Here is a 16,183-nt window from a genome sequence, read left to right on the forward strand (position 1 = left end):
CAAGTGTATGGCTAAGATGACGAGGGCTTGGTATCTTATATACCCGGTCCGACCTTCAAGAGAATCACACCTTCCTGGGCAGGATATTACACATTCGTCGCAATGCAGAACGAGGAGGGGAAATATGATATTGTGCCTCGGTCAGTATGACACATGCTCAGTAATACGGGAAACTATAATAATTGGTATGGATTGGAACCGTGCAATGATTTTCAAGTATGTGTCCGGATATAGGTTATTAATCAGCGGGACAAGGTATAAGACATTGGGTAATAACGGTAAAACCCTATCTGTAAGAGCTGGCATGTTTTACACAAAGCAATTACGATGTATTCCAAAGATTGTATCAGTATTTGCCATTCCATCCTGCACAACTGTTAATCTTTTGGCGGACTAGCCTAGTTAGATCTGTGTCAGAAGTTTGCTAGTTAGCCGCTCCTAATCCTAGATCCATTTAGCGCGGCTAGTTACTCGGCAGATCGAGATTAATCTAATAAAGAAACAAATGAGTTGACAGACGGGTGGAGGTAGGCTACCAGGGAAAGTTGAACCTTGTGATTAGTGATCGATTCTTCGATGTGTGGAACATTAGGGCTCTTTACCTATGGTTTTGCGAGAATGCTTAAAGTATAAACTAGCAAATAGTGGCGCATTCGTTACTAAAGGCTATTGGACAGTGAGTTTCAGTGACGTTGGTTGATGGATTTATCTCGGAGAACTGCTCGGGTGACAAAGGCACGTCCGTATCTGTATCAAGTGTTGCTGAAGGCCCAAGCCGTGCGGAGCGAACCATGTTTTTCAGGCTCTATATGGAAATGACTGGGAAAATCGTCTACTCCGTGGATTCCTATACGCAGACCAGTTGGTAGGAAGGGTGGAACCATCGCTCACGACAAGCCACCGCGGTTATATTTTTGCCTCCCGCCAGCGCAGTGTGGTTTTCCATACAGATGGAAAAGTATGGAAAGATGGACTAATACTAACCCAAATAGCGTAGGCCCCCATAATTTAGCGGGGGTGCCCCCCAAATTTGGCGGCAGGGCCCCTAAAATTCGCGAACGGGTTGCCAAAAATGGCGAGAGAGTCTACGGAGCTTAGTTTTGTTTACTTCTAGCCCTTTTAGGGGCCCCCTCGCTAAATTTTAAGGGGTCCCCCGCCAAATTTGGGGGTACCCCCGCTAAATTATAGGGGCCTACGCTATTTGGGTTAGTATTAGTCCATCTTTCCATACTTTTCCATCTATATGGAAAACCACACTGCGCCAGCGTCCTCTGGTAGGTGGTCCTTGCGGAACACCAGAATTAAAACTAGACTTACGGCTGATAGAATATCCTGTCAAACCTATCAAACTAATAGGGTGTTAGCTAACAGGGCTGTCTGTTAGACAGCTATTATAATAGGGCTTAGCAATCTAAAAATTTCTAACAGACAATATATGGATTCTTTTGTTTCCTTATTATACGACCTTATTAATATGGCCTGCCTTAGTGAAATTCTATCTAATAATCTTTATAGTAATAACTCCTTTAAAAGTAATATACCTTTTACTCTTTTAAGCCCTATTAAAGCCAATGCTAATATAGGCTTAACCTTAACACGTTAAATAACTGCATTCTCTAGATTCTACTTCTTAATCCATAAATATACTTATATAATAATAGTAGAAGAAAAGAAGCTAATAAAAAAGAATTACTTCTGTAAATATTGTCCTCTTAAAGATCTAAAAGGATACTACTGTTACGGGACACCCCCGTGACACCTTACACACGTCTACCTGTTTCTACCGACTTAGCAATTAGAGACTAACCACGAAATGGTAATCTAACGGCAATCTGATGGCAATCTAACGGCAATCTACGGCATTCTGCTATATTCTGCTAAGTTTTACCAAATTCTGCCAAGTTCTGCCAGGACTATAACCTAAACCCTATTCTGCCTATATACGTATTAACTAAGCAACCAAGTTAACAATATATACCCTTTCTTCCCGTTTTCCTACCTTCTTTCCTTACGCAACGTTTTAACCTCTTTATACAGTTTATGTATATAGCTTAATAATATCTACCTTGCTATATATTATCGTCGCTTATACTTACTCCGTGACACTACGTTGTGTTAACTACCTATACTATTATTGACATATAGAACGAACCTAAAGCCCCTATAACGGCCGCCGGTATTATAACCGCACTCTAAGAACAATTAGTAGGGATATAGAAGTCTTTTATAGACGCCCTTAAACAAAACTAAGCTACTTTAAATTAATAATAAGCTAAATAAGAAGTATGATACTAGTAATTAATTAAGGACCTCTAAGAAGAAGTCTGCGCCCTTAAGATGCCCACGCTAGGACCTTAAGACTAAACGCTATCTCCGGAGATAAACACGCGAAACGCGAGCCCTAAACCTACAGTAGCTACTTACCCTAAGCCAACTACTACACTAAAACAATCCGAACGACTATTAGATCCCCTAGTATTTACTAGTAAATAATAAGAGCTCTAATTATTTCTAAGCCAGCTTAAAAATAAGCTAACTGGTAACGCTAACCATTACCTAACTAAAGCTAACCGACTCTGTTACGCCCTAAGTTGACTAGGAGGAGATACAGCCGACCTTATTAAATCTCTTTAGCCAAACTTAGTGCAAAGCCTAGTTATACTTCTTAAAGCTATATATAGTAACCTAAACCGCTAAGCTACTACTTAAAGAAAGATAAACTACATAACTTAAGGAACGAAAAGTTTCCTAGTATACTTTTCCAAATTTAACCGTTACGTAAAGGAAATAGGATGGAACGACTCCGCACTAATTAATAGCCTCGTTAAATCCCTAAGCCCTAAACTAAAAACCTCCCTAATAGGCGTAGACCTACTAGGAGCCCTTAATGCCTGCGTAAACATTATTAATAAACGGTACAATAATATACTACGCCTAACACCGAATCCCACCCCCTAATACAATATGGCAACCCCACGAACGTCTACTAAGCTATCTTAGCTTAAGCACCCTAACGCTATAGATATTAACACTGGGACCTTAAGATATGCCCCACTAGGGTCCTCTAAATAAGAATAACGCATTAAGCTAGGCCTCTACTTTAAATATAGGAGTAACTCCTACCTCTCTAACTACTGCTCCGCCCCTTTTTAAAAAGACTTATAAACAGCTAACGCTAGCAGCCTACCGCCCCAATCCTCTAGCCACTATCCCCAATCTTTATCTGGCTCTAGCTTAATAATTAGTAAGCACTATTTACGAGGACAAAGCTCTAACCAACGTCCTATAAGAACCCCACCCTAATTGCCTCTAAAAGGAAGGTCCCGGAGCTAAGTCGCTCTTTAGGACAGCTCTGCTATAGGATCTTATTAAACGCATTTAACGTCACAAACTCTAACTCTTGGGACCATAGTATAACCATTAACTGTTATCTTCGGCAGAATAGTTAATAGGCTAACGCTTAAATCCTAATTAATATAGGAGCTAGCGGTATAGGATTTATTAACAAGATCTTTGTGTAAGATAATAGTTTTACCCTAACCCCCCTTAACCGGCATATCAACGTATTTAGATTTAATGGTAAACGCACTGTCTTAGGCTGTATTACTTACGTAGTAACCCTAAGACTCTAATATCTGAACCACGAAGAACTGATTAAGCTTTTCGTTACCACCCTGGGTTACTTAGTAATCCTTAGACAACCCTAGATAAAGCTATATAAGGTGACTATTAATTAGAATAACCTTAAGCTTCTATTTACTGCCTCCCATTATAAGCAGAAGTGCTTTATAACTTGCTGCTTAGACCTAGAACCGAAATCTAAAGAATCCACCAGATTCCACTAATGTAAGATTTTTACCAAATTTCACTGATATAAGAATTCTACCGACACCTACTAAGGATCTAAAAATTCTACTAAGCTCTATAAGTTATTACTAAGTACTACACCGCCCTAAACTAAATAGAAACTTAAGCTTAGTACACGAAACTACCAGAAGGACTAGTATCCTACGATAAAAAGAATACTTAAAGAACCTAAACCTAAATCTGATATTAACTCTATACCTAATACTAAACCTAAACCTAAATAAGAAACTACGGACGAGCTAAACGAGCTTAGTACCTGTCACGGAGTAAGTATAAGCGGCGATAATATATAGCAAAGTAGATACTATTAAGCTATATATATAAACTATATAATAAGGTCAAGACGTTGCGTAAGGGGAGAAGGTAGGGAAACGGGAAGAAAGGGTATATATCGTTAGCTTGGTTACTTAGTTAATACGTGCACAGAGTAGAATAGGATTTAGGTAGTAGTCCTAGCAGAACTTAGCAGGATTTAGTAGAACTTAGCAAAATATAGCAGAATATAGCAGATTGCCGTCAAATTGCCGCAAATTACCGTCTCGTGGTTAGTCTTTAGTTGCTAAGTTAGTGGAAATAGGTAGACGTGTATAAGGTGTCACGGGGGTATCCCGTAATAGTACCCCCCCTTTAAACTCAAGCTTCTGCAAGATAGGGCTATGGTAATTCTAGATAGAGTTTGTAAAAGTCTTCTACGGCTTATATAAGTCCTATAGAGTCAACAGGTTCCTATAAGGGCTTAGTAAAGCCTCTCTATTTTATAAGATACATATATTAACGTTTCCGTTTATTATACTTAATATCGTTAATTCTTTTAATAAAGTACTTATTCTTACCATCCACTTTAACTAGTGGGGAAGGGTTTTGTATCTATCTGGGCAGGGTGTCTAATATAGGAGTAGCGGGGTAGAGGACTAACGTGTAGAATATAGGGTGGATTTTAACCGTATTAGGGAGCTTTAGTTAGTAGGCGTAGGAGGAGACAACCTTCTTAACCTTATAAGGGCTAGCGTTCTTCCAATTAAGCTTCTTAGTAGGTCGTTTCATATTTAGATTTCTTATATCTAGCCAGACGAAGTTACTAATTTAGTAAGCTAGTGCTAGGGTTTATTTCTTATTCGCTGCGGCTTTATAGACAGATTAAGCCTATATTATTTCATTAATAAGGAACTATTATAGTTCCTCTATCTTCTTTATAAATTCATTTACTTCCGCAACTTATAAGGCGTAATAAGTAGGGCGAGGAATATTACTAAAGGGTTTAAAACCTATTTATAGATGCTAGCCGTAGTTGGCCAGAAATGGGGAGACCTTTATGGTTTCCAAAACGGAATTATTTGCGGTAAACTTAGTAAATATAAGCTAGTTAATCTAGTTATCTTATAAGTATAATGTATATATCTAAATATACTGTTCCATTATAGCGTTTATATATTCCGTTTAACTATCTATTTCCGGGTGGTATGCCGTAGATAATAGTACTTTAATACGAAGTTGGGTAGTTAGTTCTTTCTAAAATATAGAGATAAATTAGCTGCCTTTATTAGAGATAATCGTTTCGGGGAGTCCGTAAAGTTTCTATACGTGGTCTAGGAATAATTAGGCAACGGTAGGTATTAATATATTAGGGCAGGCAATTAAGTATCTTATCTTAAATAGTTGGTCTATAACTACTATAATATTTATACAGCCCTTACTTACAGAGAGGTCAATAATAAAGTTAATTAAGATATCCTTTTATCTTTGGGTTGGAACAGGTAATGGTTTTAGAAGGCCGTTATATATCTTATATAAAGCTTTAGCTCGTCGGTAGATATGACAGCTAGAGACGTACCTTTGTGTTATATTATATATATTCAGCTAGTAGTACTCCCGTTAGAGTAGCTCTAGGGTTTTTCCTTAGCCTAGGTGGCCGGCTATTAGTAGGTTATATACGTATTTAAGGAGCTTAAGCTTAAGTTTATCGTAATTAGGGATAACTAGACGGTTTTAGTAATATAAGCGGTTTCTATAAGCTTTATATTTACTTAGAGAGATCTTTTTAGAGCATCTAACGCTATCTTAAATTAGCTTAAGCGTCTCTTAGATAAACTTATTATTTAGGTATTTGTCAGTTATAATCTATTTAATTAATTAATTAGTTATTTTAAGGACTTATACTATAAAATCTTTAGTAGAAGGGTTAAATAGTTTAGGGTAAAGTAGGGTCTAATTTTGGTAAGAACGTACCTCTTCTAGTACTGGCGCGTCTTGTAAGCGTTAGGTTAGGGTATTAGGCTTCTGGCCTTAAACGCCTAGGCGGTATATAATTAAGAATCGGAAATAAGACAGGTATTCTAACTAGCGGGCCTAACGGTAGCTTAGCTATTTCGTGGTTATAAAGTATTATAGGTTCTTATAATTGCTAAGGACCTTAATTAGGAATCTAGCGCCTTTTAGTTTGGGTTGCTATTGCTTAAAGCATCTAATAATAGCTAGTAGTTCCTTATTATAGATCTTATAGTTATATTTAGCTAGGCTTAGTTATTTTAAGTAGTATACTATAGGGTGCAATACTCCCTCTTCGTTATATTAAGATAGGATGCCTCTAGTAATATAGTTGGATAAGTTAGCTTCTATAATACTTATTTAGTTTAGGTCGAAGTATTAGAGTATAGGCGCGGTAGTAAATATAACCTTTAGATAAGTAAAGGCCTTCTTATATTCCTTATTAAAAATAAAGGCTTTATCCTTTTAGGTTAGAGCTATAAGGGGTAAAACTAGGGCGGAGAAGTTGTTAATAAACTGTTGGTAAAAATTGGCAAATCCTATAAAGGCTCTTACGTTCTTAATATTCTTAGGTTCTTACTAGTTTATAATTGCTTTGATTTTTTTTAGGTCCATTTATATACCATTTATAGAAATAAGAAGCCTAAGGTATAGGACTTCCGTCTTATAAAACTTGTATTTATCTATATCTAATTATAGACTAGCTCCGTATAGGGCTTATAAGATAAGGTTAACGTGTTTCCAATATTCGGTCAGGTTATTACTATATATTAAGATATCGTTAATATAAGCAGTATAGAAGATGTCCAAGTAGGGGCGCAGGGTGTCGTTTATATAATATTAAAATAAGCTCGGAGTATTTGCGAGGCTAAATAGCGTCACTAAGTATTTAAATAATCTATACTAAGTATAAAATGCGGTAAGCTATTTATCTCCCTTTGCTATACAGAGGCGGTTAAATACAGAGATAATATTAAGCTTTATATAGTAGCGAGCCTTACTTAATTAGTTTAGCGTCTTTTATATTAACGGGATCGGATATCGGTTCTTAATAGTAACGGCGTTAAGGGCTTAGTAATCTACGCAGAAGCGCAAACTGCCGTTAGGTTTCTTAACAAAGATTACTGGTATAGCTATAGGTAAAGAGCTTGCTCTAATAAATCCTTTACTTAGGTTCTCGTCTAGATACTTTTATAATACTTAGAGTTTATTTTAGGACATTCCATATAGGGGTCTAAATTTAGGCTGCTTTCCTTCTTTAAGTACAATCTTATAGTTATATAGTCGGTGTTCTAGTAGCTTATTAGCTTCCTTTTATAAGAATACATCTAAGCGGTAATAGTACTCTGCTGGTACCTTTATAATAGGGTTAGTATGCTTCTTTAGTGCTAAGGCTTTCTTAATATTAGCTATCGTAATAGCGAAAATTGTATATTCAGGCTTCTTAGCAAGCTAAGCTAGCGGAGTAGCTCCAATTATACGGATATCTAGGGTGTCGAGCTCTCTCAGATCGTCTATAGTCTCTTATATAGTTTCTTATTTAGGTTTAGGTTCAGTATTAGGTATAGAGTTAGTATTAAATTTAGGTTCAGGTTCTTTAAGTATTCTTTTTATTATAGGGTACTAGTTCTTCTAGTACTCCCATATACTAAGCTTAAGCTTCTACTTAGTTTAGGGTAGTGCAATAGTCGGGGTTGGTTTGTGGGGTTCGGTAGGATTTCCAAATCTTTAGTAGATATTGGTAGAAATCTTATATTGGTAGAATTCAGTGGAATTCTTAGGTTAGTAGAATCTGGTGGATTCCTTAGGCATAGGGTAGACATTAGTAGAAATCTTAGGCTGGTGGATCTTAGTGGATTTCCTAGGTTTTAGTTTAGGGTTAGGGCAGCGAGTTATAAGGCACTTCTGCTTATAACAAAAGGCGGTAAATAAAAGCTTAAGGTTATTCTAGTTAATAGTTACCTTATATAGCTTCATCTAAGGTTATCTAAGGATTACCAGGTAACCTAAGGTAGTAATGAAAAGCTTAATTAGTTCTTTATAGTTTAGGTATTAGAGTCTTAGGGCTGCCACATAGGTAATACGGCCTAAGACGGTGCGTTTGCTATTAAATCTAAATATATTAATATGCTAGTTAAGGGGGGTTAGGGTAAAACCATTATCTTACACAAAGATTTTATTAATAAATCCTATACCGCTAGCTCCTGTATTAATTAGGATTTAAGCGTTAGCCTATTAACTATTCTGCTAAAGACGGCAGTTAATAGTTATACTACGGTCCTAAGAGTCGGAGTTTATAACGTTAAATGCGTTTAATGAGATCCTAAGGTAGAGCTATCCCGGAGAGCGACTTAGCTCTAGGACTTTCCTTTTAGAGGTAATTAGGGTGGGGTTCTTATAGAGCGTCGGTTAGAGCTTCATCCTTATAAATAGTGCTTATTAGACGTGGGGCTGGAACCAGATAAAGATCGGGGACGGTAACTAGAAGATTAATACGGTAAACAGCTATTAGTATTAGCCGTTTATAGATCATTTCGGTGCGTAGGTAGGGGGATAAGGTAGTGTTTTAAAATATAATCCTTCCTTCCGTATTTAAAGTAAAGGCCTAGCTTAAGGCGTTGTTCTCGTTTAGAGGACCTTAATAGGGCGTAATCTAGGATTCTAGTGTCAATATCTATGGCGTTAGGGTGCTTAGGCTGAAATAATAACTTAGTAGACGTTCGCGGGGTTGTCGTATTATATTAGGGGGTAGGCTTTAGTATTAGGCGTAGTATATCATTATACCGTTTATTAATAACGTTTACGTAGGTATTAAGGGCTCCTAGTAGGTCTACGCCTATTAGGGAGGTTTTCAGTTTAGAGCTTAAGGATTTAATAAGGCTGTTAATTAGTACGGAGTCATTCCAGCCTATTTTCTTTGCGTAACGGTTAAATTTAGAGAAGTATACTAGAAAGCTTTTCATTCCTTAAGTTATATAGTTTATCTTTCTTTAAGTAGTAGCTTAGCGGTTCGGGTTACCATACGTGGCTTTAAAAAGTATAACTAGACTTAGTACTAAGTTTGGTTAAAAGGGTTTAACGAGGTTAGCTATATTTCCTCCTAGTTAACTTAGGGCGTAGTAGAGTTGGTTAGCTTTAGTTAGGTAGCGGTTAGCATTACCAGTTAGCTTATTTTTAAGCTAGCTTAGAAATAATTAGAGTTCTTATTATTTGCTAGTAAATATTAGAGGGTTTAGTAGTTATTTAGATTATTACGGTGCAGTAGTTGGTTTAGGGTAAGTAACTACTATAGGTTTAGGGCTCGCGTTCCACGTGTTCATTTCCAAAGACAGTATTCGGTCTTAAGGTCCTAGCGTAGGTATCTTAAGGGTGTGGACTTCTTCTTAGAGGTTCTTAATTAATTATTGGTGTCGTGCTTCTTATTCGGCTTATTATTAATTTAAAGTGGCTTAGTTCTATACAAGGGCGTCTATAAAAGACTTCTATATTTCTACCAATTATTCTTAAAGTGCGGATATAATACCGGCGGTTATTATAGGGGCTTCGGGTTTAGTCTGCATTTTAACGGTAGTATAAGTAGTTAACGTAACGTAGTATTATGGAGTAAGTATAAGCGGCGATAATATATAGCAAAGTAGATACTATTAAGCTATATATATAAACTGTATAATAAGGTTAAGACGTTACGTAAGGGGAGAAGGCAGGAAAACGGGAAGAAAGGGTATATATCGTTAGCTTAGTTACTTAGTCAATATATATACGGAGCAGAATAGGATTTAGGTGGTAGTCCTGGTAGAACTTGGTAGGATTTGGTGGAACTTGGCGGAATATGGCAGAATATGGCAGATTGCCGTTAGATTGCCGCAAATTGCCGTCTCGTGGTCAGTCTCTAGTTGCTAAGTCGGTGGAAATAGGTAGACGTGTATAAGGTGTCACGGGGGTGTCCCGTGACAGTATCCTAGATATCCGTATAATTAGAGCTACTCCGTTAGCGTAACTTGCTAAGAAACCTAAACATACGATCTTTACTATTACTATGGCTAATATTAAGAAGGCCTTAGCACTAAAGAAGTACACCAATCCTACTACAAAGGTACTAGTAGAGTACTATAACCGCCTAGAGGTATTTTTACGGAAGGAAGCTAATAAGCTACTAGAATACCAATCGTACGACTATAAGATTGTACTTAAAGAAGGAAAGCAGCTTAGATTTAGACCCTTATACAGAATGTCCTAAAATAAACTTTAAGTACTATAAAAGTATTTAGATAAGAACCTAAGTAAAGGATTTATTAGAGCAAGCTTATCGCCTATAGCCATACTAGTGATCTTTATTAAGAAACCCGGCGGCGGTCTATGCTTCTATATAGACTACCGAGCTTTTAACGCCGTTACCATTAAGAACCAATATCCGATCCCGTTAATATAGGAGACACTAAACCAACTAAGTAAGGCTCGTTACTATATAAAGCTTAATATTATTTCTACATTTAACCGTCTCCGTATTGCAAAAGGGGATAAATGGCTTACTATATTTCGTACCCAATATAGACTATTTAAGTACTTAGTAACACCCTTTGGCCTTATAAACGCCCCGAGCTCATTTTAACATTATATAAATAACACCCTACGCCCCTACCTGGATATCTTCTGTACTGCTTATATTAACGACATTCTAATATATAGTAATAACCTAACCAAATATTGGAAATATGTTAATTTTGTCCTATAAGCCCTATACGGAGCTAGTCTATAATTAAATGTAGATAAATACGAGTTCTATAAAACGGAAGTCCTATATCTTAGACTCCTTATTTTTATAAACGGTATACAAATGGACCTAAAGAAAGTTAAAGTAATTATAAACTAGTAAGAACCTAAGAACGTTAAGGACGTAAGAGCCTTTATAGGATTTGCTAATTTCTACCAACGGTTTATTAATAACTTCTCCGCCCTAGTTTTACCCCTTATAGCTCTAACCTAAAAGGATAAAGTCTTTATCTTTAATAAGGAATATAAGAAGGCCTTTGCCTATCTAAAAGTTATATTTACTACTACGCCCGTGCTCTAATACTTTAACCTAAACCGAATGAGTGTTATAGAAGCTGACTTATCTAACTACGTTACTAGAGGCATCCTATCTTAATATAATAAGGATGGAGTATTATACCCTATAGCATACTTCTTAAAATAACTAAGCTTAGCTAAATATAACTACGAGATCTATAATAAGGAATTATTAGCTATTATTAAGTATTTTAAATAATAGCGACCTAAACTAGAAGGCGCTGGATTTCTAATTAAGGTCTTTAGCGACTATAAGAACCTATAGTACTTCACGACTATAAAACAGCTAAGTTATTATTAGGCCCGCTAGTTAGAATATCTGTTTTATTTCCGATTCTTAATTACGTACTACTTAGGCATCTAAGGTTAGAAGCCGGATGCCCTAACCTAACACTCGCAAGATACGCCAGCCCTAGAAGAAGCGCGCTCTTACCGAAATTAGACCCTACTTCGCCCTAAACTATTTAACCCTCCTACTAAAGATCTTATAGTATACGTCCTTAAAATAACTAATTAATTAATTAAACAGATTATAGTTAATAAATACCTAAATAATAAGTTTATCTAAGAGACGCTTAAGCTAATATAAGATGGTATTAGACGCTCTAAAAAGATTTCTTTAAGTAAATGCGAAGCCTGCGGAAACTGCTTATATTATTAGAACCGTCTAGTTATCCTTAATTATAATAAGCTTAAGCTTAAACTCCTTAAACACGTATATAATCTACCTATCGCCGGCTACCCGAGCTAAGGAAAGACCCTAGAACTACTCTAACGGGAGTATTATTGGCCGAATATATATAATATAATATAAAGGTATATCTCTAGCTGCCATACCTACCGATAAGCTAAAGCCTCACATAAGACGTATAACGGTCTTTTAAAGCCACTACCTGTTCCGGACCGAAGATAGAAGGATATCTTAATTAACTTTATTATTAACCTTCCTAATAATAGAGGCTGCATAAACATTATAGTAGTTATAGACTAACTATCTAAAATAAGATACTTAATCGCCTGCCCTAATATGTTAACGCCTACCGTCGCCTAACTATTTCTAGATTACGTATAGAAACTCCACGGACTCCCTAAAACGATTATCTCCGATAGAGGTAGCCAGTTTATCTCAGCATTCTAGAAAAAACTAACTACTTAACTCCGTATTAAAGCACTATTGTCTACTATATATTATTTAGAAACGGATAGCTAAACGGAACGCGTAAATGCTATAATGGAATAGTATATTTGGATATACACGTCGTATTTATAGGATAACTAGATTAACTAGCTTATATTTACCGAGTTTACTACAAATAATTCCGTCTCGGAAACTATGAAAGTCTCCCCGTTCCTAGCCAATTATAGCTAGCACCTATAAATGGGTTTTAAACCCTTTAGTAATATTCCTTACCCTGCTTATTACGCCTTATAAGTCGCAGAAGCAAATAAATTCGTAGAGAAGATAGAGGAACTATAACAGTTTCTTACTGATAAGATAATATGGGCTTAATCTGTCTATAAAGCCGCAGCGAATAAGAAATAAACCCCAGCACCAGCCTACCAAATTAGCGATTTCGTCTGGCTAGATATAAGAAATCTAAATATAAAACGACCTACTAAGAAACTTAATTAAAAAAACGCTGGCCCTTATAAGGTTAAAAAGGTTATCTCTCCTTATGCCTACTAACTAAAGCTCCCTAATACGGTTAAAATCTACCCCGTATTCTATACGTCAGTCCTTTGCCCTACTACCCCTATATTAGACGCCCTGCCTGGATAAATATAAGACCCTCCCCTCCCCTACCAGTTAAAGTGGATGGTAAGAACGAGTACTTTATTAAAAGAATTAACGATATTAAGTATAATAAACGGAAACACTAATATATATATTTTATAAAATAGAGAGGCTTTACTAAGTCCTTATAGGAACCTATTAACTCTATAGGACTTACATAAGCTACAGAAGACTTTTACAAACTCTACCTAAAACTACTACAGCCCCATCTCGCAGAAGCTTGAGTTTAAAGGGGGGGTACTATTACGGGACACCCCTATAACACCTTATATACGTCTACCTGTTTCTACTAACTTAGTAATTAAAGACCAACCGTAAAATGGCAATTTAATAGCAATCTAATGGCAATCTAACGGCAATCTACGGCATTCTGCTATATTCTGCTAAGTTCTACTAAATTCTACCAAGTTCTACTAAGACTATAACCTAAACCCTATTCTACCTATGTATGTGTTAACTAAGCAACTAAGTTAACAATATATGCCCTTTCTTCTCGTTTTCCTACCTTCTTTCCTTACGCAACGTCTTGACCTCCTTACACAGTTTATGTATATAGCTTAATAATATCTACCTTGCTATATATTATCGTCGCTTATACTTACTCCGTGACAACTACGCCTTAATGCAATAATTATAACTTTATCTTAAGAAGTATAAAGTTAATAGAGTTTAGAGGATAATAATTTACATATAACAATAAAAGATAATGTAGAAAGTTCTATTTAATAACTATATTAAAGACTTTTGGCAAAGGGAGAAATATAAGGTCTTAAGGATAAGGTTCTAAAGCGTATAGTATAAGAAAATACTATAAAATAAGCACTTTTAGATCTTATTATTGTATAACGGCTTCTATTCTTATATGTGGAATAAAAGGAGTTTTATACTTTTTAAAAAGCATTAAATTAAAAAATACCTTTATTTATCCCCAAACATTATTTAATAATATTAGACTAAATCTTTAAGCACTTTATTAAGGGTTAGGATATTATATAAAGAGGACTTTAATCTATAAAGATAAATATCTACCTTGCTATTAATATCTAGACCTATCCTAATTATTCTCTTCTTCTTAGAATCTATACTAGCTTTCTTAATATCTAAGATAAATACTAAAATATTTTAATTGCCCTTTATACAGTATATAGTTAGGGTAGAATATATGTCACGGCACTAACCTGTCGCATACTGTTTATACTATCTCGTACTATTTCCTACCGTTAGCTGGCCCACCACTAGCGCCTTAGCGGCTGGCCCTACTATCTATATATAATACCCCCTTTTACCTTCTCCTCTTTATACCACAACATAGTTATTTAGTCTACTTTATTACAGCACCGTGACAGTTTATAGTATCTCCTCTTGCGCCCCGTCGCGATCTTTATCGTCCTAGTTTACGGCCCCTATCTATAGTCTTTATTTTTCCCAGTATAATCACGACCTAGCGCGACCAACAATACCATACTATAGTCTTAGCATAACCTTAGTATAGCCTCAGTATAGTCCTAGACAGTCTTAATAACCTTAGTATCACAGTTAGCCTTATAAGATTTTAATTGCCCCACCTAGATCCCTCGAAATAGGTAACCAAAACATAGATAATACCCCGTTAACGAACACACGCGAAGCACTCGCCCGCCTCTTTAACACCACCTACACTAATATCGCCTAGGCGATTAGGAATGGTCCTAAGTACCCTAAGGACCTTAATATGGCAGAAACCTTTTAGCACTTCTCTATATATATAACCTTTTTAACTAGCGTTAAGAGCGGTCTCCAAACGGTCTATAATAAAAGTCGGACTATAAAATCCTAACTTAAAAAAGCTTAATATAGAATTAACTCCCTTACAACGCTTAAACTACATATATAACAATACAAATAGTAAGCTTTCGCATATACTAAGACCATACAAAGTCTAAGCTCTTAGATTGCTATACTTACTTAAGCTATTACTAATAAAAACACAAACCCCACAACTAGCTCCCCTCCTCTAGCTAAGTTTTATAGAAAAAAGTGTAAAGTAAAAAATCTAACTCCATTTAACGGCAAGGGATTACTAATTAAAAAGCAAGAAAAATTTAAAATATAGGAAATAAAGATCTAAGGCGTTTTCCAAAGGGATATAAGTTGCTTTAAGACCCTAATAGACAAAGTCCTCTATATATCAGACATGCTAATAGATAAGGCCTATAACTATATTAAACATGGCCTTAATATACTACGTATATACCCAAACAACCCAAGCAAATAGTCCTTTTCTAACCGAGAGTCTATATTTACATATATAAGAAGACACTATAAGACTATAGATATAACCCAAGCGGCTAAAAATAAGTTAGATACTTTATACTAAGGCAAGCGTAACTACTAGTCCTAAAAAGTAGAGCTTAATAAGTTAATAATTAAAGCAAACAAGACTAAGGAATAAAAGGTGGATTTACTTAGGAGGAATATTTCCCCTAAAATAAAGGACCTAGCCCTTACCCTTAGCCGCAAGATCGATAATGCCGACTATAAGGGCTAGAGCAAGTAAATAAACGTGTTCACTTACAACCTATAGAACTATGCCCACTATACTAAGCTAAATACCGCTAAGCTAAATACCGCTAGTAGATATCAACCTATATTACCTAACAATAATACCTTAGCACTAGCACCATAGAATAACCTAATAGACCTTAACGCCATTAAATTCGGCGGTAGTAGTAGTAGCCTCCCTAATAACGTCTAAAGATATTATATGGACAATAGACTCTATATAGTATATGGTTAATCTAGCCACTAAAAAGATACTTACAACCCCTAGATAAACCTAAACCCCCTTCTAATACCACCACACTAACCCCCTCCTAGCCGCGGCGGATTCTTTAGTAGAGGGGATAGTAATTAAGGCGGTAACTAGGGACAAGGACGTGGGTTCGGACACAAATACCTACCCCCGCGATTTCCCTCCCTAATATAGCCCTAGCCAATAGTCCTATATACAAACTATAGATAAGTGCTCCGTACTGCTACCAATTATAAGACCGGCCATATTATTAGAGAAGTACCCCCTAGTATATATACACCGTTAGAGACTAACACGTTAGGATATACTAGCTAAGACTATAGCCATTAGCTAAGCCCTATGACTTAGTTATTAAAAGGCCAACCCTTAGACTAAGTTACCTCTAAGGGTCAGAACTA

The sequence above is a fragment of the Cenococcum geophilum genome (assembly GCF_001692895.1).
Source record: "Cenococcum geophilum 1.58 unplaced genomic scaffold K441scaffold_13, whole genome shotgun sequence".
Taxonomy (NCBI): domain Eukaryota; kingdom Fungi; phylum Ascomycota; class Dothideomycetes; order Gloniales; family Gloniaceae; genus Cenococcum; species Cenococcum geophilum.